Genomic DNA, 26,436 nt, shown 5'->3' with positions numbered 1-26,436 from the left:
TTATATTCTCCCCCATCCCATGCTCCTTCATAACATCAAGCAAGTATTTATAGAAAGTAATAGAAACCTTTCATTAAACTAGAATGTGTCTGTAGGACACAGGGTGTGCCCCCCACTGGTACATTTGTAACAAATAAGGGGCAATAATTCAAATGTTTGCAGTCTTAATGGGGTATAGCCTCAACAAACATTTTGTGAAAAGGATTCCTTATTCTAGGCCATATACTTTTTAAGCTATAAGCATCACAAACAAAAAATCCACTATTTTGGCTATTTCAAGGGCCATAACTCTGTAATTAGCACTAAGATTCTCAAAAAGAATGCCAAGTGTGCAGGGTCACATCATGATAAAGACTCAAGCAAGGTTTCATGAATTTATATCAAATACTTTTTGAGCTGCGCACATAATTAGGTAAAAATGTGCATTTTTATGCCCCCATTGGTCCGTCCTGAGAATGTTGTGTCGCGCCTAGCTCCAAAAGTATCTGACGTAGAGTCACAAAACTTTACAGGAATGTTGGTCAGCATGTGTAGTTGTGCACCTGAGGTTTCGCGTCCGGATTCATTCAGTCATGTAGAAGTTATGGCCCCTGACTTCGTAAAAATTGGTCATTTCAGGGTTGTGTCACGCCTAGCTCAAAAAGTATATGACATACAGTCACAAAACTTTACAGGAATGTTGGTCAGTATGTGTAGTTGTTCACCTGGGGTTTCGCATCCAGATTCATCCAGTCATGTAGGAGTTATGGCCCATGACTTAGTAAAAAATTGGTCATTTTAATGTTGTGTTGCGCATAGCTCCAAAAGTATTTGACCTAGAGTCACCAAAGTTTACAGGAATGTTGGTCAGCATGTGCAGTTGTGCACCTGGGGTTTGTGTCCGGATTCATTCAGTCTTGTAGGAGTTATAGCCCCTGATTTAGTTAACAAGAGCACCGCCTTGCGGGTGCTGACGCTCATCTGATTTTTTTTGTGTAATAGAAATATTGTCCTACCCATGATTTTCTAAGTCTAAAAAGGGCCATCATTCTTGCAAAAAGCAGGATAGAGTTATGTTTCTTGATGTACAGTGTCCACTTATGATGGTGAAAAACTGTTGCAAGTTTTAAAGCAATAGCTTTAATAGTTTATGAGAAAAGTTGACTTAAACATAATACTCAACCAAGAAAATGATTTTCTAAGTCCAAAAGGGGCAATAATTATTGCAAAAAGCAGGATGGAGTTATGTTGCTTGCTGTACAGGGTCAGCTTATGATGGTGAACAAGTGTTGCAAGTTTCAAAGCAATAGCTTTGATAGTTTAAGAGAAAAAGTTGACCTAAACATAAAACTTAACCAAGAAATCTGATATTTTCTAAGTCAAAAAGGGGCCATAAATCTTGCAAAAAGCAGGACGGAGTTATGTTTCTTGCTATACAGGGTCAACTTATGATGGTAAACAAGTGTCCAAAAGGGGCAATAAATCTTGCAAAAAGCAAGATGGAGTTATGATTCTTGACGTACAGGGTCTGCTTATGATGGTGAACAAGTATTCCAAGTTTCAAAGCAATAGCTTTGATAGTTTAGGAGAAAAGTTGACCTAAACATAAAACTTAACCAAGAAATCTGATATTTTCTAAGTACAAAAGGGGCCATAAATCTTGCAAAAAGCAAGATGGAGTTATGTTTCTTGCTATACAGGGTCAGCTTATGATGGTGAACAAGTATTCCAAGTTTCAAAGCAATAGCTTTGATAGTTTAGGAGAAAAGCTGACCTAAACATAAAACTTAACCAGGCAACGCCGACGCAGACGCCGACGCCGACAACCGCTCAAGTGATGACAATAACTCATCATTTTTTTTCAAAAAATCAGATGAGCTAAAAATTGGTCATTTTAATGTTGTGTCGTGGGTAGCTCCAAAAGTATTTGACCTAGAGTCACCAAAGTTTATGGGAATGTTGGTCAGCATGTACAGTTGTGCACCTGGGGTTTCGCGTCCGTATTCATTCAGTCGTGTAAGAGTTATGGCCCCTGACTTAGTTAAGAATTGGTCATTTTAATGTTGTGTTGCGCGTAGCTCCAGAAGTATTTGACCTAGAGTCACCAAAGTTTACAGGAATGATGGTCAGCATGTGCAGTTGTGCACCTGGGGTTTCGCGTCCGGATTCATTCAGTATTGTAGGAGTTATGGCCGCTGACCTGGGAAAAAAATGTCATTTTAATGTCATGTAGTGGGGGCATCTCTGTCCCACATTTCTAGTTTACAATTTCAGAGGCCATAACTTCAAAAATAGGGGGTGGAGCCAGCCAAAAAAAAGTAAGAGACGTGCAAGTTTATTTCATGATAAAGCAAGTTTTCAACCATTTATATTAAATGCTTTTAGAGCTAGGTGTGACACAAGGTGAAAATATGCATTTTTGACTATTTCAGGGGCCACAACTCTGAAAATAGAGGGGGGACACAAATGAAAAATATGAGGTGCACAAGTTTATATCATGATTTAGACCTATGCAAGGTTTCATGGATCTATATCAAATACTTTTTAAGCTAGGCCTGTCACAAGGTGAAAATGTGCATTTTTGACTATTTCAGGGGCGATAACTCTGAAAATAGGGGGCAGACTTAGACGAAAAATAGAAAGTGCACAAGTTCATATCATGATAAAGACTCATGCAAGGTTTTATCAATTTATATGACATACTTTTTGAGTTAGGCTCGTCCCAAGGTGAAAATGTGCATTTTTGACTATTTCAGGGGCCATAACTTTTAAAATAGAAGGGCGGAGCCAGACGAAAAATAGGAGGTGTGCAAGTTCACATCATGATCAAGACTCATGCAAGGTTTCATGAATCTATATCAAATACTTTTTGAGCTAGGCATGTCACAAGATGAAAATGTGCATTTTTGACTATTTCAATGGCCATAACTCTGAAAACAGGGGGCGGACCCAAATGAAAAAGTTCATATCATGATTAAGACTCATGCAAGGTTTCATAAAAATAGGGGACAGAGCTAGATGAAAAATAGGAGGTGCGTAAGTTCACATCATGATTAAGACTCATGCAAGGTTTCATGAATGTATATCAAATACTTCTTGAGCTAGGCGTGTCACAAGGTGAAAATGTGCATTTTTGACTATTTCAGGGGCCATAACTCCAAAAATAGGGGGCGGAGCAAACGAAAAATAGGAGGTGCGCAAGTTCATATCATAATGACTCATGCAAGGTTTCATCAATTTATATCAAATACTTTTTGAGCTAGGAGTGTCACGAACTTCGGACAGACAGACGCACAAGACCAAATCTATATGCCCCCACCACTCTCGGGGGCGGGGGGGTTCACCTAAAAAAAAGTGTTAAGTATTAATAATTTAAATAAGCTACATATTACACGAATATTGCTTTAATCTTAGTTTAATCATATATATATATATATATATATTCACACGTGTACATCACATTTATACATGCATTAAATCATATGCATACAATTGGGTTGGGCCAAAAGTTTTTCCAACATTATCTAAGCCCTCCCCATTGCTTAATAAATCATTAATTAATGACTAAAGATATATCTATTGACAATTTATTTCATAAAGATATAACTGACAATCTTTAGCAAAAGCTTTATGAAACAGTTAATATTTATATGCCAAACTTTCAATGTCACAAAGGCATCGGCAATTTTTACCCATACTCGTCTTCCGTACCTTAGCGACCTTTTGACTCAAGCCTTAAGATTTCCGTAAAAGTAGCCAATCACGAGCAGTGTTACATTCTTTACTTTACAATATGGCGGACAGGGGACAGAACTGGAAAATTGCAAACTGAAAATAACTAAAATAACAGGTTTATGCTTAAGATTTTTACAAGTAAAATGCATTTATTAGTGAAACATCAATTTGTTTTCTGCTTCTGTATCTTTACAGTAATATTCATTGTTGAAGTTAAATTTAGACATATCAGTGTTTTTTTCCACTGGTTTGGGAATGGGGCCGGGGCCTTTACAATTGGGAAAAATGCGTCGTAAAACACCCAAATTGGGATTTTATAATATTTCAGAATTAATAAACTAACAATTCTTTTTAGGCAAGTTTTATTGTAAAAGATAGTACAGTTATCATATTCATTCATTAAAAATATTTAAAACAAGAGCTGTCTCCGTAGGATGACACATGCCCCTGATGGCACTTTGAATGAATAGTTATGGCCGATGCTAAGAATTTAGGACCTTTGACCTACGGAGCTGGGTCTTGCGCGCGACACATCGTCTTACTGTGTCACACATTCATGCATAGTTATTTTAAAATCCATGCATGAACGACAAAGATATGGACCGGACATGCCCATCAATGCACTATCATGAAAAATTATCTTTAACGTCTAAGTGTGACCTTGACCTTTGAGCTACGGACCTGGGTCTTGCGTGTGACACGTCGTCTTACTGTGGTACACATTCATGCCAAGTTATTTGAAAATCCATCCATCGATGACAAAGATATGGACCGGACACGCCCATCAATGCACTATCCTTTAACATCTAAGTGTGACCTTGACCTTTGAGCTACGAACCTGGGTCTTGCGCATGACACGTCGTCTTACTGTGGTACACATTCATGCCAAGTTATTTGAAAATCCATCTATCGATGACAAAGATATGGACCGGACACGCCCATCAATGCACTATCCTTTAACGTCTAAGTATGACCTTGACCTTTGACCTATGGACCTGGGTCTTGCGCACTGCACGTCGTCTTACTGTGGTACACATTCATGCCAAGTTATTTGAAAATCCATTTATCGATGACAAAGATATGGACTGGACACGCCCATGAATGCACTATCCTTTAAAGTCTAAGTGTGACCTTGACCTTTGAGCTATGGACCTGTCGTCTTACTGTGGTACACATTCATGCCAAGTAATTTGAAAATCCATCCATCGATGACAAAGATATGGACCGGACACGAAAATTGCCGACAGACCGACAGACGGTTCAAAAACTATATGCCTCCCTTCGGGGGGATAAAAAACTTCTTCAAGCAAATATTCATCTCTCATTGACTTCAGCTTTCAATACAACAGATATGACTGTATCTTGTGTTTTATTATAACTGTGATCGTTACCTTAATCAGTCATCACTGACTCTATTATTGTTAGTTTTTCTTTAATCTTACTTTCGGTTTCACACTGACTAGACATAGCCGTTGCAGGTGTTATAATTTGAGCGGTAAACCAATCTGTAGTTTAAAGGTTTGACTGACGAATAAAAAATCAATTCTGACGTACTTTTAGTGTCACTTTTATTGATTTTCTTTGTATATAATTCTTACAATTGTAGACGGCATGTTTACGATCAGCAGACGCTTACATTATCATGCCTTTCAATGACGCAGCTTAAGGGGAAGTAACTACAATTGACTATTACAAAACAAAAAACATTTACATAAACATCAACGTACCGTATTTTACCTAAGTCTTGGGACAGCATAAAATAATTATTTTTTTCACTGTCCAAAGACTAATTTCCCGAAAAATAATTATTTTGAAAAGTGTCCCAAAAATATGGACACAATAATCGTCATCGGGTAACATCCCCCACCCACCCGTGTTGAAAGCGGGAAAAAAACAACGATTATCGATAATTATTCTGTTGATAAACAAAGTAATTGGCCTTGTTTTCATCATCAATTAACAACCCCTCAAAGAGCTAAAAGAAGTGTGTCGGTATCATGACATTAGAAGTGGAGATCAAAGCGGTATAGTTTCCCCGAGATTTTCATGGCATTACGTCATGTTTTCGCGCCATGTTGCACATCACTGTTTGATCGTACCGCCTCGGTTCTTAAGTGCTGAGAAGTAGATCTAGTGTTGTAACAATCAATAAAAAAAGCTTCTTTTTAATTTGTTAAAGCGAATGTGCAATATCCCGTATAAACTGACAGGTAAACGTGTCAAACTATAATAGCGGATATCTTACCTCTGTGACCTATTTGCCCTCAAGGAAATTACAAAATGGTTTGAGCAGAATATCTTATTATAAGGTGTCGTGTCAAAAAATACATGTACATGTACAAAGATTCATTCAAAACTTATTAAAAATACGCAACAACATCATTATTGTTTTTGTTTTTTAACCGCATTTTCTATTTACGTTCACGAGTTCACGTAACAGAAATCTGTTTGCCAAAAATCGTTTTACTTCATATTTTTAATATGCTGCCGCCTTTTCATTATTTAAGATTTTTCTATTCTGTTTTTTGTACTTTCTGGTCAAAAGTCTGAATTTTATGCCCATAGTTTGTATCATTTATTTACTTTTAGAAAGAAATAAGTATTTAGGATCGCGCTGTTTGAAATTTTGCAAGTAATTTTATGAAAATTCGACCGTTTTTATAGAATTTTGCCAACATTTCTGTCGATACCTTTTTAAAATCGTTATAGAATTCAAACTATATTACTTCTCAATCGGTGTTGAAAATCTGAAGCGATAAAATAAAAAAATGAATGCGTGACGCGCGTTTTTTGTATACGTGTCGATGAACAAAAGTAACGGCGTTGTAAGTTAGACATTACGATAGGTCGCACGTGCTCGTGGAATGGAAAATTACCGGCATGGCGTTTTGATATCTGTACGATTCGCGGGTAAATTCCAGTCAGTGGTAAATAAAAATAAACAAATAACGGAAAATGGACTTCCTGGCTGCAGCAAAAAAAAAAATACAACACTTTACTAGTAAAAACACGACACGAAAATGTTAAAAAAATAGTCTTTGGTTCTTATAATTATTTGATATTTTGATCGATACAACACCATACAATGTATAATAACGGTATTTGGGTTACATCTTGAATCAGTACAAACCTTAGTCCCAACACTTAGGGACGAAAAATACGCTGAGAAAATACATGTCCAAAAACTTAGGGTCAAGAAAAATAATTATTTTTCCACATTTTAGGGGTGTCCCAAGATTTAGGGTGTCCCAAGACTTAGGTGAAATACGGTAATGTATTTCGGAACCTACTTTTTGTGTCAGGTTGTTAAAATTTTCTGGCATTTTTTTTTTCAACTTTCAATTGGGAATTTTGAAGGTAAAATTGGGGAAAAAAAAACATACTATTTCTCATTGCGATTGGGGCTGAAGTTCGGCCCAAAATCAACCCTAAAAAAAAAAACTGCATATTATCGGAGACTTGCCTCCGATACAACTTTTTGAAGGATAGACATTTTCCGGATGATAAAAACAAACCGTTAAAATGAAAATTTCAAGATTTGTGTATTGTTTATCTATAGATTGGCAGTTATGATAACTACTGATTGATGTGTTAACTACAGATTTGTATCGTAGTTTGACATGTTTTTGAAATGTACATGTTTTCGATACTGTAACCTTTATGTGCATGTTTTTTGTTTTTGTTTTTGTTTAGGATTTAACATCGCACCGACACATGATAGGTCATATGGCGACTTTCCAGCTTTTTAATGGTGGAGGAAGACCCCAGGTGCCCCTCCATGCATTATTTCATCACGAGGGGGCACCTGGGTAGAAACACCGACCTGCCGTAAGCCAGCTGGATGGCTTCCTCACACGAAGAATTCGACGCCCCGAGTGAGGCTTGAACCCACATTGATGAGGGGCAAGTGATTTCAAGTCAGCGACCTTAACCACTCGGCCACAGAGGCCCCCGCATGTTTTTTTAACCGGAAGTTAAATGATGTCATTGTTTGTTTACACAACGCACCACACACGTCCTCTTTCGACCTGGTGCGCAACTTCTTCAAAATGCGTCAAAAGCAAGTAAGTAATCGTTTATTCTTTACCTGCATTGCTGAAATTGATGTTTCTGCTATTACTTTAAATAAATATTATTAATATATATAATATTAAAATTTATTATTTTTTGTTTGAAAACGATTTGATGAAGCCTTCATACTATTTGTAAACGTTACTGGTTGATCAAACGGGTGCACGAATCGAACTTCAAACAAGCGCAACCTATATACATGCGACCCAGTGCTTCCGTGGAGACAATATGGCGTCTTCTGACGAATACACGCTGGTAAAAAATACTAAGGGTCATTAATCTAACTAGTCATTAGTCAAGTTAATATTCCAGCGTATTTTTTTCCTTAATTCTAGTCAAGTAACTAGTCTTCGTTGTTGCTCATAATAAATTAAGTATTTCTGAGAGTTTTTGAATATTTTTATGGCCACTACAATAGCTGTAAGTCTTATAAATATGATAAATATGGTGGTATACCATGGTATATACCGCAGTAATTAGGAAAAAACCGTGGTATACCGCAGTATTCTTTTCAAGACGGTACCCAGCCCTAATTTTCAGAGACAGATATCAGGTGATAATTAATAAGCAACAAGTTTTATTGAACAACTATCAATGCGCAACTTTATTTTGTCAATCATCACGTATCATTTCACCATTGATTTACGTTAAGAGCATAGGCAGTTCGTTTTAGATCTACATGTAATCAATGACTTTGTACCTATATCGCTGATTAAACCCATTGTTCTTCGTTGTCAGTAAGATTTAGATGACAAATCAACATTGAAAGTTATATTTTTTTTTAGTGTTTTGGGCATGCGAAAGCAAAAGTAGAATGTGACGTAAAAAGTACATGCTGTGAAATTTGCTAGATTAGGTCGTCTGCCACTATTTTTATCACTCCCTCGTTGCTCGGAAGTTTCTTCCATACATACACTAGTTCGGATCAATGACTGACTATGAATCTGTTTTTCCATCTAATCATACAGTATTAATTAAGTAATATAAACATAAATGTGAATACCAGTGGTTCATTGCAAGTAATAACTCAAAATTTTGGCTTGCATGACGCATGCGGCCATGCATTTTCAACTTAAATTTCGGCCTTATAAAATCATTTTGACAAATTATTTACGAAAACAAAACTAGGAACTTGCATTTTTAGTTTATTCATTTAAATCTGGATCAGTTTTTATTACTAAATCGCTAAGTTAACGGTTATTTTCATACCTATGTACGTTTTCAAATTTTCAAGATGGCGGCGACTTCTGCATCGGGGCGTTATCAATATGCTTTGGAAAGTACAATTTCGTAATTATAAATCAAGACATTGGTCGATTTTAATGAATTTGGTATCATTCTAAAGCTTAAAAGTTTATCTTATTATTTTTAAATGATATCCGTAAAGGAACAAAATAAATCTTGTAGATAAAATCAATATAAAATATTTTGAGTCTGGTCAATTTCATGAGTTGGTCAGTGATCGGCAAAGGGAAACATTCAATATTTTATTTTCAAAGGCCTAATGAGCGCATCGAAAATGTGCAACAACCAATCTACATTTTAAATGATTACAACCTATTAAAATAATTATAGTTTAACTGACAGTTTCAATCATCTCTTCCGTAAAAAAGGCTACATGTAGTTTCACCACCGACGTGCTAAAAACAACAAATTTTCATCTACTGTTCCCATTTAAAGGCATCATAAAACAGTAATTGATTGCATAATCTTGTCAGTTCTTAATCAGGGTCTTTCACGGTTGATGCACCCATGTGTCGACCTGTTGATCAAAGCCGCTAATTGACAGTATAATACACGGAACATGTCCCGCGGACATGTCACGATAAATACACAAGCCTGATAGAATAAAAGGACATGCCCCAGGGGTTCCATTTGACCCGGGACCCCGGGTCCGGACCCGGGAGATTTTCAAAAGACGCTCAAAGGACCCGGCATGATACTTGCCTGTGCGTCCTTCGGGACCCGGAGGCATTTTCCTTTGATAATCCTTTCTCTTATCATTCATTTCCTTCAGTAAAACTATTTCCACGATAGACACGTGTATTCCAAAATAAACACTCGTGGTCATGCCCTCCTGCCTTTGATCTTCTGCTAAATCCCGCCCTTTCTCCTGTAGATATGCCTCGCTGATTTTTTTTATCAGCAAGTTACGTCACGGCGGGTACACATAGGTAACAAGAATCAATGAAGTGTTGAAATTAATTGATAAAGCGTATTGATCATGTGGACAGTCAAAAAAGGCGCCAATTATTAAATTATCGTAAGCAGCTGATTACCGAGCATGTGAAAAGTGCCCTGCAAGATTTTTTCATGCAAACCTTAAATTAGACCATTGCTTAGTGATCATACCGTAATTTCAAGAAGAAACTTCACAAATTTTGATGAATTTTGAAAGCAAAAATAAGATTAGAATGTCCGTTCACGAGTCTAATTACACCCGATGTCATATGCATATTTCCAAAATTCCTTGAAAAAAACTGACTTTCAATGCAGTTTTTAATGATAAGTAGCATAATTATTTGAGGAACTATATCTGATTCAGCTTAGTTTGCCAAGTAAACTGAGCAAAAACTAATTTCCGGTGACATTCCAAAAGTGTACCAGTATCCGGATAGTACATTTTGGATACATTTTTATATTGTTATAGCACTGTTCTGTTATTAAAAATTAAATGAAACATAGAAGAAAAACCTAATCAAAATAACATGAATTTTGATAAATATTAGTTTACAATGTATGACCTGAAACTGACATTTTTATTATGCTGTAACATGATCTTGGGTTTATTGTTTTCTTAGGTAAAGATCTACGTATTACCTGGAACAACTGATACGTATTAGACCTTCCTGGTATTACTAAAAAAAAATATAGTCAATAATATGGACGTGTTGGGACAGGACTCCTGTATTTTGGAAAAGGACCCTTCAAAATTTGGGCCTAAGGGTCCTGGGACTCTTGGGTTTTCAGGTCTAGTGGAACCCCTGATGCCCAACGCATGTGGACTAGCCTTTTAAACTGCTTTCATATGACTTTCCAACTAATTTAACTTACTTTTAATAAAATTACAACCAATAAATGTTGATTACACCCATCAATTATAAACATATACATACTACATAGACAATACGTTAGTAACGGGCCGCATTTTTTTTTCAAATCCGACTGTGAGAACATTTTTTCGTCTAAAATTATTCTTTATAATGAAGAAGATTTGACAGTTTCTTGTTGTGTTGTAAAAGTGAATGGATGTAAATTTCATTTTCAAAGTGCGGACTGATCTTCAATATCTTCAGTAAGACAGTATGTTCAATGGACGTGTAAATTAGGTTTCTTTGTCCGTTGCTGGTATTTAGCTATCGCTTTTAAGACACTTCTACAGTGAACTTGTAAAACCTAACGCAAGAACTTTTGTGGAAGGCTCTACCGGGAAATTCATAATCATACTTTCGATAAAACGTCAGACTATATGAAATGTCAAAATCGTAAAATACTGAAGTCCGACATTTATTTATATCTATCTATCTATCTATCTATTTATACTGCAGCGCTCCTCTCTGCGAGTATTATGTGCAGCTGCGCACCTGTACAAGAAGTTAAAAGTAGATTGGATAGGAGGATAAAAGTAATACACGGTGTGTATTGCAGTATAAATGCAGTTGATAGTGTTAAGAACAAGAAGGATTTACAGATAAAAGCAGTTTAAAAACAGGTCTATCATGTTAAGCATTGTGTACAAGTTTGGTCACACCCTATTTAAACTGATTCAGGGTGGGGGCTTGCACAAGTTGTACTGGAAGGGCATTCCAAAGTACTATGGTGGCTGAGAAGAAAGAGTACTTATAGTAATTACAGGGAGTGAGGATCTGAGTATAGGAGTGGGGATGTATATGTCTTGTTAGACGGGATGGAGGCTGACATAGGGGGGGCAGTGGCACAGCAGCCAAACCATTCACTATCTTGTAGAACATAAGGAGGCGTGAATCAGATCTCCTATCTTCAAGGGTACGCCATCTCAGCTGACATAGCATGTTTGTGACACTGCTGTAAGGGGAGTAGTCATGATTTACCCATCGCGCTGCCCTCCGCTGAATCATTTCGATCTGGTGGATGTTTTGTTGGGTGTAAGGGTTCCAAACACAGCTAGCATATTCTAGCTGTGGCCTGACTAGTGATTTATAAGCTACTTCTCGAACTTTTGGGTTCTTGCATGGGATGTTTCATTTAATGAAGTTTAGTGTTCGGATAGCTTTGGACGTGACTAAATTGCATACATGTGATAAGGCATAAAAAAAAAATATGTTTGTTTCCTGTGACATGCTGAAAAAAATGGGGGTCGGTAGGTAGGGAATTTTTTTTTTTTTTTAATTTTTTTTTTAGTAGGTGTCAGAACATTTCAGTGTTTAGTAACCTTATTATCGCCAATTAACTGCCTAATCAGGCCTCAACCTTAACTTTCTTCAGCAGTTGCCAGCAGGTTCACCAACTGCTAAAATCTAGTAGACCTGCTCAGACTTTAGTGGACCTCCAATTCTATCTCATAAATTGTGATGCTGTAGACGTCATAACTTCATATGACTCAAAGAAACAGGACTTATTTCTAAATAATTAAAAATGGAAGACTGTAGCAATCTGTTATCCCGAAAAATAATTATTTTGAAAAGTGTCCCAAAATATGGACACAATCAGCACCAGTGTTGAAAGTGAAAAAAAAAACATCAACAATTATCGGTAATCATTCTGATGATAAACTAAGTAATTGGCCTCGTTTTCATCATCAATTAACACCCCCTCAAAGAGCTAAAAGAAGTGTGTCGGTTATTGTGGCATCTGCAGTGGAGATCAAAGCGGTATAATTTCCACGAGATTGTCATAGCATTACGTCATGTTTTCGCGCCATGTGACACATCACTGTCTGATTGCACTTTCTCGATTCCTTTCATTGTTGAGAAGAAATCAGTAAAAAAGTTTTTTCTTTATTTTTTTAAAAAGCGAATGTGCAATATCCCGAATAAACTGACATGTAAATGTGTCAGATCGTGAATGATACTGACCTATTTGCCCTCAAGAAATTTACACTATTGTTTGAGAAGAATATCTAACAAAGTGTTGTGTCAAAAAATATATGTACGAAGACTCATTTAAAACTTATTAAAAATCGCAACGACATCATACTGCCTCATTTTAAAACCACATTTCTATTTACGTTCATGAGGTCACGTAACCTATTCTGCCGTGTTAACAGAAATCTGTTTGCCAAAAAATCGTTTTACTCCATGTATTTAAATTGCTGCTGCTTTTTCATTATTTAAGATTTTTTAATTGTGTTTTTTGTACTTTCTGGTCAAAAGTCTGAATTTTATTACCATAGTATGTACCGTTTATTTACTTTAAAAAGGAAATAAATAATCAAGATCGCGCTGTTTGAAATTTTACAAAACATTATATGAAAATTTGATCGTTTTAAAAGAATTTTGCCTACATTCCTGTCGATATCTTATTAAAATTGTTATAGAATTCAAACTGTATTAGTTCTCAAGCGGTGTTGAATATCTGAAGCGAATATATTAAAAAATGAATGCACTACGCGCGTTTTTTGTGTCAAAAGTAACTGCGATGTAAATTAAGTATTACGATAGGGCGCACGTGCTTGTGGAATGGAAAATTACCAGCATGACGTTTTGATATTTTTACGATTCGCGGGTAAATTCCAGTCAATCCAGGTAATTTTGCCTGATGTAATTACTCAATTTGGTAAAGTAACCACGTAAAAACCACTCACCCGATCGGTGGAGTAGTCCATTCGTGCTATCCTGACTTTAACTCGCCAATGCTCAAACTGTAGAATGCCGTACTAAGGCAAAATCAACTTTCGTTTTGTGAATTTGCCGATATGGGTACGATCCCCCACCCCCCATCACCCCTATTTTTCCACTTTTAAGGGTTTTATTTTATTTGCAGACCGTGACTGAAAATTGGTTGACCGTCGGTCTACCCAACTTTTGATAGTGGACCTGCCGATTTTGGTTGCGTCGGTCCAACGGTCCACCGCTAAGGTCGAGGCCTGTATAATAAATTAAATTACTAATCAAATAAAATTGTTGAAAATTTGCTCCCGCCTTTCAATAACAGATGTTGTTCATACAAGTTTTTTTCTACACTGATTCCTTTCGTTCAGTAAACATTGTGTAACAGGCAAAGTTCATAGTTTTGCAGACAGACATAGCTTCGGGCCGTTTTTACCAATTAGAGATTTTCGGGGCCACAATTAATCTTTTGTCGCAATTGGCTCAAGTGCAACCGACAGCGTGACCCCTGAACAAGTGGTACAAACATGATAATAGACTGCTCTTCTACGAATTGTTTATCAATTAACGTTTACACCTTGATCAATAAACACCTTTCATAATGAAGTACTAAATACAAACCGCGAAATAACCACGTGTCAGTCGGCGCGTGGCGTGATTGACATCTGTCAGTAGCTAATTAGTATATGACGCTCCGCCTACTGCCATACTTCCGCTTGTGGCGGCGAACAGTATTGAAATTCACCGAGATTTTGATTGACTAGGGGCAGAACTTTTGAACTCGATATGCATCAAATAAAACTTCTCGATTTTCGCGGGTGAAAACCCGGAACCTCGAGTCTACCGACAAACAGGCTTTTCGCCATGTTGTTTCATGTCGACAGAACCAGGAACGTTCGTGACTATGCGCAACGAGGTCGGGTGCAACTAAATTATCCCTATAATCAATAAAGATATGATCAGAATCTCGAATTTTAGCCCATAAAAAAATTGCGGTCGGCGGTAAAAACTTACAGTCGGTCGGGTTACAGGAAACAAACATATTTTTTTTTTAGGCCTAAGTTCAGAATCCCAAAACTGGAGGTTTGCCATTTTTCAGCTGGAGTTGGGGTCTCAAAACTGGAGGTTTTTTATCGACATAAATTAAGCGCGCGGACACATAACTTAGAGACAAAATTCAGTATTTTTGGCCAAAATCCAGTATTTTTGGCCACACAATAATGTATACACCAGAAGAAACAATCCTCATAACTCTTGATTTGAATTTTGACAGTGTTATGCCACTTTTTAAATTACATTTTTTGTTTTATAATGTCTAATATCTCTGTTACAGTCAAATCTATTGACTATAATGCCCCTTTTACTGGCAAAGCTTTAATTGCCCCTTTTACTGGCAAAGCTTTAATTGCCCCTTTTACTGGCAAAGCTTTAATTCAGAGTCAATCACTGAGAAAAGTCGAGCATGCTGTCTTACAGAAGCTCCCGCTTGTTCTAACTTTAAACTTTTTTAACAGATTAAATTTGCAGAAACAAAGTCTCAATTTTGGTCTGAAATGGTGGTGAACATGCATTAACATTATTCTACTCGAGGAAGCTTTAAATTGGTCTGAACACAACTCATACATTATGTAAATTCGATCTTACCCCACCCATTTTCGTATAAAAATATGATTTTGGCATGAAAAATAGAGAACAGAAATGCATCAACGTGTATTTACCTTTACCAAAATAATGTAGATTGATGTTATCAAATAAATGAGTGTGTATTTTCATCCAATTTTCAATGAAATAAGTCCGACTTTAGTAAGAAATTAATTTGGTAAACATTGGAAGAAAATGGCGTAACTGCATAAGGGGAAATAACACTCCTGTTCTAAAAATAGTAATGGGTTAGGTTTTATGAGATTTTATTACCGAACAAAACTTTTCTTTGAATAATTAAAATTCATTTCAGTTGGGAATTATGTCTTATGACTGAGAGTTTTTTTGCTTCAAATTGGTAAAAAATGGAGCCTAAAGGCCGATATTCGGCCCCGTGAGGCAGGTGGAAAAGGCCCTGCTTGCCTAATCCCTTATCAAAACAAACAATTAATAGGCCTAATTCACCTTTGACAAACAACTCTTTCCTCCAGCTACATGCATGTCAAACATGTATAATACACAACAGTCCGTGATACTTTGATTTACTGTGTAAACATGTTTGGCACTCCTCGGTAATTATCAATGAAAAGCGGGAGAAATATGGTTTTGGTCGGGAGACGGGAGGCAGGGTGAAAAAATCGGGATTTTAACCTCCCGTGCGGGAGATCACATGTATGAAATTGATGTGTTTATTCCAATTTAGATCTGAGGATATAGTGACCCCAAGGTACTTTGCATCAGGAACTGTTTCCAAGACTTGGCCATGGAGTGTGTACTTTGATTTAAAAGGGTTTTTTGACCTTGTTATGTTCATAACAGTGCATTTTGAGGGGTTGAACTCCATGTCCCACTTACTTTTCCATATCTGTAACCTATTTAAGTCTTGCTGTCCAGAGGATGTTTTCTTGGGCAGAACTATTTACAGTTAAGTAGACAGCAGTGTCATCGGCGAATAACCGAACCTGTGAAATTAGATTTTCAGGCAGGTCATTAATGTAGAGTAAGAATAGAAGGGGGCCTAGGACGGAGCCCTGTGGGACTCCGGATGTTACTGGAACTTCTTCTGATGTTTCACCATTCACAAGGACAGACTGGCGCCTGCCAATCAAAAAAGACTTGACCCATTGCAACGTGGTGCCCTGAACGCCATGTTGATGAAGTTAATACACAAGTTTCAGACGGTTAACCTTGTCAAATGCTTTAGAGAAGTCCAGAAGGATCAGGTCCGTCTGGTGGCCTTGAATTAAGTTTCGGGATAGATCTTCTACAAGTTCGAGTAACTGCGTTTTGCATGACCTTTTCTCTGAACCCATGCTGTAGGTCATAGAGGACATTGTTAACCTGGAAGTGCTTGGTAATATTAGAGGCTATGATGTGTTCCAGTAACTTACAAAGGATGCAAGTTAGGGATATAGGCCGGTAATTTGCAGGATTGCTTTTGTCACCCTTCTTAAATAAAGGAGTGACATTGGCCTTGGTCCAGTCGGCTGGGATAGTGCCTGTGTCAAGGGACCTTTGAAAGAGCTTAGTGACTAGTGGTGAGATTTGTTCACGGCATTATCCTGTTATTTGGTCCGCGGACCAAATAAATTCCACAACAGTTAAATGATATGATTAGCTTCGGCTTTGTAAAAAAATCATAGTGTATCCATCCGCCATTCTAAAAAAATCATTGTGTATCCTTCCGCCATTCACTGTTGAGGTCATGTAAGGTCGCGTAGGAATACACATAATAAATTATACATGTGCGGACCAAATACCAGGAGTATATATAGAGAGACGAATCATATTTTCAGAAAAAGGGGTTTGGTAGTCTTTTGGGGGTGACATTCTCAAAACAATTCGTTAATATAGAAGTTTTCATGTGCGGACCAAATACCAGGAGTATATATAGCGACGAAGAATTTATTTGGTCAGCGGACCAAATACCAGGAGTATATATATAGAGACGAAAATGTTTTCCAATAGATTCATTCTAATGCCTTTTAAGGGGAAGTATCCCCGGGAAAAGGGTTTTCTTTGGGGGATCATATTTTCAGAAAATGGGGCTTGGCAGTCTTTTGGGGGTGACATTCTCAAAATGATTCATTAATATAGAAGTTTTCAGATGCGGACCAAATACCAGGAGTATATATAGCGACGAAGAATTTATTTGGTCCGCGGACCAAATACCAGGAGTATATATAGAGAGACGAAATTGTTTTCCAATAGATTCATTCTAATGCCTTTTAAGGGGAAGTATCCCCGGGAAAAGGGTTTTCTTTGGGGGATCATATTTTCAGAAAATGGGGCTTGGCTGTCTTTTGGGGGTGACATTCTCAAAACAATTCGTTAATATAGAAGTTTTCAGATGCGGACCAAATACCAGGAGTATATATAGCGACGAAGAATTTATTTGGTCCGCGGACCAAATACCAGGAGTATATATAGAGAGACGAAATTGTTTTCCAATAGATTCTTTCTAATGCCTTTTAAGGGGAAGTATCCCCGGGAAAAGGGTTTTCTTTGGGGGAGCATATTTTCAGAAAATGGGGCTTGGTAGTCTTTTGGGGGGTGACATTCTTAAAATAATTCGTTAATATAGAAGTTTTCAGATGCGGACCAAATACCAGGAGTATATATATAGCGACGAAGAATTTATTTGGTCCGCGGACCAAATACCAGGAGTATATATAGTGAGGTCAGGCATTCTGCAGACAATGTTTACCCATAATTTTACGTTCAGATCAAAAGATAACCATGTACTTCGAATGAACCCATTAACATAGTTCACAGAGATGTTAATATGCCTTGATTTTGATTGCAAGTTTCAATTGACCGTTAGCTATGGAAGAAGAAAAATTTACACACAATTGATGATAATACAAGACATTATTGGAGATGCTTAAAAGTGGCCAAAGCTAATTAGATGACTGTTTTGGTAGATAGGTGTTAAACATTTTGATCGTTTATTATTAGCTGCATTCGTGTATGTCAATGAATAAATCCAGATATATTTCTAAAGTGGGCTTATCTGACAAATTTGTGCAGGGATGAGAGCGGATATAAACATTTTCGCGATTTATTCTGTCTGTTTGACGAAAAGAAATACAATCTGTATGCATTTAATGTCACAAATAACCGATACGAGTATATTGATTTTTTGTGTGTGTACGTAAACAGTATCTCGGAATAAAGACTTTACTAATTTTGTGCTGGAACTGTTCCTTTAAAACTTGTATATTTCGTTGTTCATTTGCTGGGAAGTAATTTTGGACTTCTAACTGACATGTAAGTAGTTTTCATATTCGGTTACTTTACAGAAGAAATAGCATTAGTCTATTGATACAGACTATAGTCACCTGAGGTTAGGGACTATTTTTTTCAACACTGTACGGAATAAATAGCATTAGTCTTTTGATACAGACTATAGTCACCTGAGGAAGGGACTTTTTTGCAACACTATAGGAACTACTTTTTAGGATGGACTACTTTTTGACCCCAATACGGTGAGAAACACCGATATATGATTTCAAGAAAGTTACATTATCCTCGAGGGTCCTAATTCCGTGGGGATAAGAAATAATGGTAAAGAAATGCAGAAAATATATACAGTAAACAAATAATGCTCACCTACCTGAATAAATAAATCTTTTTCCAATATTTTGCATCAATTTTCCTCAAATTTGCGATTGTAGCATGAATGTTACAAGTTAATAACAAATTGAACTGTCAAAAACTTCCGCCATTTTGTTATGATCCTAATTCCGGTGACGTCACACAGGGGAAGTAAATCATGTTGAGTTTTAGTATTAGGCACTCAAAATTAATTATGTGTTTTTATGGTCCATTGTCAAAATAGTTTTTAATCTTTCAAGAACATGAAATAAACTTTTAAACACTAAATATGTAAACTTTAACAGTTTTATCTATGTACATAGTTTTTAAACAAGTTTATTGTGGGTGTCTTTTTATTCTTCCTTGTCACAACATGGACAAAGGAAAGAATCACTTCTTCTCAGAACGCGAACTGGTGTGCAGTATGACAAATGCACCCAGTGGTTGCATGTTTTGCCCCTGATAACATTATCACAACGTCCCCACTTGACAAAAATGATGGAGATGCTCCTGGAAACTTCCTCTGGAGTGTATCTCTTACATTGGCAGCATAACTCATCTTCATCAATCATTGAGTCATCTGTATCAGTATCCGGAATCAAGTTGATATGTGAAGGACCAGGTTTTGGGGACAATGGTTCTGAAACTATTACATTTACTTTATCTTTTTTCATACTTTTCAGTTTATCATGCTTATTTTGGCTAGGTTTCTTTTGGTTCTTCTCGTGTTCAGTCATCTTGGCAACTATTTCCTCAGTAATTTCTTTTCCAGCCACTATTTTACTCATTGTTTTCCTTTGTTTGCTTTTATGTTCACTTTTGACCTTCTTCAGATCATTTTCTTTCTTTTCAATAGGTCTGTAATAGTGTCCTCTTCAGTTCTCAACTGATCAACCATAATTCCACCTTCCACTGTTTCTTGGCTGTCAGCATCATTTATTGCGTCAGTACTCTCACTCTGAAAAACTTCAGCTGGCAATAGCTTCTCCTTTGGAACTGCATCAACACTGAAAGGGTAGATACCAGAGCGGCGAAAAGATGACTGAATGTTTTCAGATGAGAGGGCTTTAGTGTACACCTGACAAGCAACTTCACAGATATTGTATCGAGTAATGATTGTTGATGACTGTCTGATTAGTTTGTGGCATTGTGCATCATAAATTCTTTGAAAGGGTCCAAAACATCCAACATCCATTGGTTGTAAAATGTGGCTGCAGTGGGGAGGAAGAATGAAGATGATGATTCCATACTGAAGAGCCATTCAGACAAACCAACGCTGACATGAGACTTGTGGCCATCAAGTATAAGAAGAATCTTCTGTCCATTATGACCAGGAGCAAATTTCAAGAAATGATTTTCAATGTAGTGTCTGAAAATGGATGTGTTTGACCACCCAGATTCACTGATGGTGCCATCAGCTCCAGGAGAAGCTCCGTGTAACAGTTCTTCTCTCATGCGCTGTCCGGGGAAGACCAAGTAAGGAGGGATAGCTTGTCCTGCAGCACTCCCACAACCCAAAATGGTGACAGTCTTTCCTTTACCAGAAGTGACAGCTGATGGAGTATAAGAAGAGCCAGCAACAATGTAAGGTGGTTTATGCTCCACAGAAATGCCCTTTTCGTCGACATTGAAAATCAGGTGGGGTTTGTTAGCCAAATTGTGTTTTTCCAAGGTAGATTTCAGGTTAGAAAAATAGTTGAAAACTACTTCTTTTGAGGCCATTTTGGCCCTAGAAAATTCAAGACCCTTTGGCTTAAGTACTTTCAGTTCGGGCCAACGCTTTAAAAAACCACGCATCCATTTCATTGTCAGTGGTTTATCTTTTCGCCGTTTACCCAACTGTACAGCAAAATCACTTGCTATGTCCACACACTCTTGTCTGGTGTACCCATATCCAAATGCAGCCATCTTTTTAAAGTGATTTACAAGCTTAACTTCTTGAAATTGATCAAATAGAGGTGCAGTTCCAGCAGAAGTGGTATCTGGATGCACATTCCCTAAAGTTCTATCTCTAAGAGTAGATTCAGGCACTCTGGTGAGGGCTGCCGCCTTCCTGACTGAAACACCATCTTCCTTTACCAGTTTATATGCAGACGTTAGGGCACTGGGTGAATATAACTTGTTTTTTCTCCTGATGTGCTTGGGCTTAGCCTAAAATAAACATAAAAAAACATATAAGCAGTTGTGATGATAACCCAACAATTAAAATATGTTTGGCCTAACAGTAAAAACTGACTTCCGGTTTAGATCTGTCAAACAGACGAATATTTTCTAGGGCGCACAAACATGAAACTTCTGAAGGCAGTTTTGGGTTCAGAAATAGGGATTTTACAAAGCATGTTTAAGGGATTAGTAGAAAAGGTAATATTGGACATATATGTAATTTTTTTATAAATCTTACCTGTTTTGGACGCATTTTATACAAGTTTTGTCGGTTGACAGTTGCGTTCGGTACTTGTAAATATTTACATCCGTGCACGTGTGTGACGTCATACGAACTCTCGCGATAAAGGAGGTAAATAAATATCACCGGAATTAGGACTATCACGGAATGAGGACCTCCGAGGATAATACAAGAAAATAAGACCGGAAAGTTTCTGGTCTGCGGACCAAATAACAGGATAATGCCTTGTTCACTAAGATTTTTAAGAAGGATCGGCTTTAGACCATTGGGACCACATGCTTTATCTATTTTTAGGGACGAAAGGAGTTTCTGATAGAACTAATCTTGGTGACTGTTCACCAAAATGCGTGTTGATATTCCGATATCCAGCTATAAGGCATGTCCCACAACATCGGGCGAAATCATTGTATCGGGGTACACAAGGGTAGTATGATCGAGACCGCCTAGGCTAGTGCAACTCTTTGGCTAGTGTCAGGAGTTCGCACCACTGTTTTCTCATCTTATTTTCATTTCATGTCTAGTTTGAAACTCTGCAAGTGTTTTTAAAACATAAATCTTTAAAATACACTTTTTTCAAACCATTATTATTTACAAGACATTAAGAAATACCTTTTTAAGCTAGATGAATAAAAATGCATGTGCCGAAAGTTAACGCTGCCGCCATTTTGATTGTTTTGCAACTAATAGACTGGTAAGCTTTCCGAGCCAAATAGAATCTACCAAGCTTTCAAATAAATACCAGAAAGTGTAAAAATTCACAGCAAATATCATGTCATGAACATTACAAGAAACATGAAAGAAATTTACAGACAACTACATATTACATGGTCAAGTCCTGGAGGTGGTCTCCAGTGCTAAGTATCTCATCTACATCTACGTTGTACTTTATACTGTCATCTTTGACATGTACGAAATTGTCATTGTCTGTAACCAAATTGTCCAGATGGCATATCTAAAATAGACTTTTTGCACGTGTTATGAGCGTTGCAAATTTCCTGTATATTCAAGAAATTATTGTTTGATAAATGTTTATAACTATCCTGCTGGTTTATGGAAAAGACATTTTTATTTTAAAAAAGACATCAGTGTGTCGTTAATGTGTCGTTTTAAAGCTCAGATTAAAGACACATTATTATCACCTTAAAGAACTTGAGCGGGAATGTATTTAGCACCATACAGATGGATTAAAGATGCACGTGCAAACCTGAAAAGACTCTAAATTTAAAATTAACACTCATTAACGATGACAAAATAATTAGTTAATTTATCCAAAATAAAAATAATTTTCAATCACGTATGAAAAACATTTATACTTACCTTTGAACTTCTTTCTTCAAACACCCTACAATTATTACTTACCGTTTTAATGACTCGTTGACATTTTCTTTCGACTAAAAGTGCAAACTTTCTATTAAGACAACAATTAATTTTTCCTCAAAAATCAACTTAATAATTTTATATCCATATTACGGAAACTCTAAAACAAATAAGTGTAACTGATTTTGTACAGTATGCAATGCGTATATGAAAGGGAAGTAACTCAAATTCATTTTCAAACCGTAATCAATAATGTCAGATAAAACACTTAAACATGCACGAATTAATTCAAAATTTCGCCTGTTATAATAAAATATTATATATTAATAGTATGCATTAAATTTAATATAATAATAATAAGACTTTTAGAAATATAAGTTGTTTTCGGTAATGAAAACTGGTTTTCGGTAGCTTTCGGTAATGGAGTAGTTTTCAGTATTCCCAAATACCGGTGCGCAAGAAAAAGAAAAGAGAAAAGCATACAGAGTAAGAAAAAAAAGAAATACGGACAAGAAATCGGTTGCAGTTAAGATAAGAGAAAGATAAAAAGCAGTGTACCAAAGCACTACACCCCATCAGGGAGACCAATTCGGCTTGCGTGGCGCTACCAGGACACAAGGTCCCGCCGACACAGCTCACTCATCGTTTGGAAGTGAAGTAGTAAGGCATCAGATCCCCTAGAAGGGTTGGGACGAAGCTCCCTCTTGAAGGATACCAGAGATGGAGCCTCAGCGACGCTGGCTGGGAGTCTGTTCCAAATGGGAATGGTCCTTGGGAAGAAACTGTACTTGAAACAGTCGCTAGATGGAGAGTACTGCTGGAACTTATACTTATGTGCTGCTCGTGTCCTGGAGGTTACTGGTGTAAGATATGTGGCTGATGGTATATCCACTAGTTCATTTACAATCTTATACAATAATGTTAGTTGGGCTTTTTGCCGTCTAGTTTCCAGGGAGTCCCATTCTAGATATTGTAACATGTCTGTCACACTGCTGGTGTTTCTGTATCTGTTTGTGACAAAACGTACTGCCCTTCGCTGTACCATTTCTATCTGATGCATTTGGTCCTTTTGATGTGGGTTCCAAACTGAGCAGCAGTAGTCCAAATTTGGTCGAACAAGGGTCTTATATGCATTTGTTTTGGTGTCTTCTGAAGCTTTTTGAAGATTCCGTCTCAGAAAGCCGAGCATGTTGTTAGCTTTCTTTGATGTCCTATCAATGTGTTGCTTCCAGGCTAGACTTGACTGTATGTCTACACCTAGGTACTTTGTGCTGCGATCCTCAGCCAGAACAACTCCTTTCAGATGGTATTCATATTTCTTTGCGGTCTTTGATCTAGTGACTTGTAAGATGTTACATTTTTGAGGGTTAAACTCCGTGCCCCATTTCTTTTCCCATTCAGCTAGTGAGTCTAAGTCTTCTTGCAGTTGTACTTGGTCAGCCTTAGATCTTTTTTGGCGATAGAGTATACAGTCATCAGCAAATAGTCTTGTATTTGAATGGACGCACTCTGGTAGATCATTATTGAAGATCAGAAACAGTAGAGGACCTAACACTGATCCTTAAGGTACGCCGCTGACCACTGGGACTTTTTCTGATGCCTGTCCCTCTACAAGTACTTGCTGGGTCCTTTCTGATAGAAATGATTGGATCCAGCTGTGGATGTTCCCTCTGATTCCATAATGGTCAATCTTTTTCAATAGTCGTTGATGTGGGACCCGGTCAAAGGCTTTACTAATATCCAGGACAACCATATCTGTCTGAGTCCTCTTGTCCCACGCAGAAGCCAACTCATGATATAATGTTAGCAGTTGGGTCTCGCAACTCCTACGGCCACGGAAGCCATGTTGACAATCATGTAGGATTTGGTGGTTGTCTAGATGTTTTAAGATGTTGCTGACTATAACATGTTCTAGCATCTTGCAGCACAGACAGGTTAGGGAGACTGGTCTGTAATTGGCAGCATCATAGCAAACACCCTTTTTGAAGATGGCTGTAACATTATCATGCCGCCAGTCATCAGGAATTGATCCATTCTGCAGCGAGGTGTTGAAGATCATGGTAAGTATTGGAGCAAGTTCAGTAGCACATTCCCTCAATATGCGGCCTGGAATGGCCTATTTCTATTTTATTGTATATGATACTATTGTCTTTTTATTATTTTTTTTACATTCATATGATTTGCAATAACCTGCATAAAATTTAGAATCAGGAAATAGCTGTTAATCCTAATTTTCAGAGGCTCTGATCAATGGGGAAAGCTCGGAATTACGAATAAGAATGAGCTCTGGATTAGCCATATCTTGAACAGTACATTTGCCGTGTTTCATTTCCTCTTTGCTATTACAACAGCGTTGTGCCTAAATACAGTCATATATATTTATGTTAGTGTGCAAAATGATCCGTTATGAGGCGTTGGATGTATATGTAACCCTGTCAACATTTTACTATGTTCGTTGATTGTGTCTTATTTATATTAATGTGCGCATCGCGTCTATCTCCCTATCTTTCAGTATTTATTTAATTACATAACTATAGTAATATATTATACTGTATGGGTCTGAACAGTGAAAAGGTCGTATGAATGTGTTCACCAATTTTGCTCGTGCATATATACTTATCCCGTGAAGCATTTCCTTCCCGCCAATCTTTCTTTTCTTTTGGCATTTTATTTCAATATACTGTACAAGTAAAAACAAGGAAGAATATCCAACAAGGAAAGCCACGTTCTAAACATACAGCCTCCCAAAGACATACTTTGCAGTACGGTCTACGTATACTATCAAACCAAGCCCCAGTTATATATCGTTATGCCCCCCTTCGAAGAAGGTGGGGTATATTGTTTTGCAGATGTCTGTCGGTCGGTCGGTCGGAATGTAGACCAATCCGTTTCTGGATGATAACTCAAGAACGCTTGGGCCTAGGATCATGAAAGTTGATAGGGAGGTTGGTCATCACCAGCAGATGACCCCTATTGATTTTGAGATCTGTATGTCAAAGGTCAAGGTCAAAGTGACCCTGAATAGTAAAACGGTTTCCGGATAATAACTCAAGAACGCTTGGGCCTAGGATCACAAAAGTTGATAGGGAGGTTGGTCATGACCAGCAGATGACCCCTATTGATTTTGAGGTCAATATGTTAAAGGTCAAGGTCACAGTGACCCTGAACAGTTAAACGGTTTTCGGATGATAACTCAAGAACGCATAGACCTAGGGTCACAAAAGTTGATAGGGATGTTGGTCATGACCAGCAGATGACCCCTATTGATTTTGAGTTCAGTATGTCAAAGGTCAAGGTCACATTGACCAGGAACAGTAAAATGGTTTACGGGCAGTAACTCATGAACGCTTGGGCCTAGTGTCAGGAAAATTGATAGTTAGGTTGATCATGATCAGCAGATGACCCTTATTGATTGTGAAGTCATTAGGTCAAAGGTCAAGGTCACATTAGCCAGGAACAGTTAAAACGGTTTCTGATCTTCTTGTCTTAAACCACAGAGTCTATGGCTTTGATATTTAGTATGAAGCATCATCTAGTGGTCCTCTACCAAGATTATTCAAATTATTGCCCTGGGGTCTAATATGGCCCCGCCCCGGGGGTCACATGGTTTATATAGACTTATATAGGGAAAACTTTGAAAACCCTCTTGTCCAAAACCACAGGGCCTAGGGCTTTGATATTTTGTATGTGACATCATCTAGTGGGCTTCTACTAAGATTGTTCAAATTATCCCCCTAGGGTCAAATATGGCCCCGCCCCGGGGGTCACATTGTTAACATAGACTTATATATGGATAAACTTTGAAAATCTTCTTGTTCAAACCACAAAGACTAGGGCTTTGATATTTGTAATGTAACATCATCTAGTGATTCTCTACCAAGTTTG

At 37.4% G+C, this 26,436-nt stretch overlaps 1 protein-coding gene across 2 annotated transcripts in view; it reads right to left on the bottom strand.

Moving 5' to 3' along the window:
* LOC123530537 (DDB1- and CUL4-associated factor 1-like) overlaps nt 1-21,910 on the bottom strand; it is a 123,720-nt gene extending 101,810 nt beyond the window's left edge. For both annotated transcript variants that reach the window (XM_053521141.1, XM_053521140.1), the window contains exon 1: nt 21,844-21,910. The gene's annotated coding sequence lies outside the window, so the exon portion shown is untranslated. The remainder of the gene's footprint in view (nt 1-21,843) is intronic.
* Between the last annotated feature and the right edge of the window lie 4,526 nt (nt 21,911-26,436).

The sequence above is a fragment of the Mercenaria mercenaria genome, chromosome 13 (genome assembly GCF_021730395.1).
Source record: "Mercenaria mercenaria strain notata chromosome 13, MADL_Memer_1, whole genome shotgun sequence".
Lineage (NCBI taxonomy): Eukaryota > Metazoa > Mollusca > Bivalvia > Venerida > Veneridae > Mercenaria > Mercenaria mercenaria.
The sequence above is the reverse complement of the archived record's forward strand: the minus strand, read 5'-3'. Positions and strand labels throughout refer to the sequence as shown.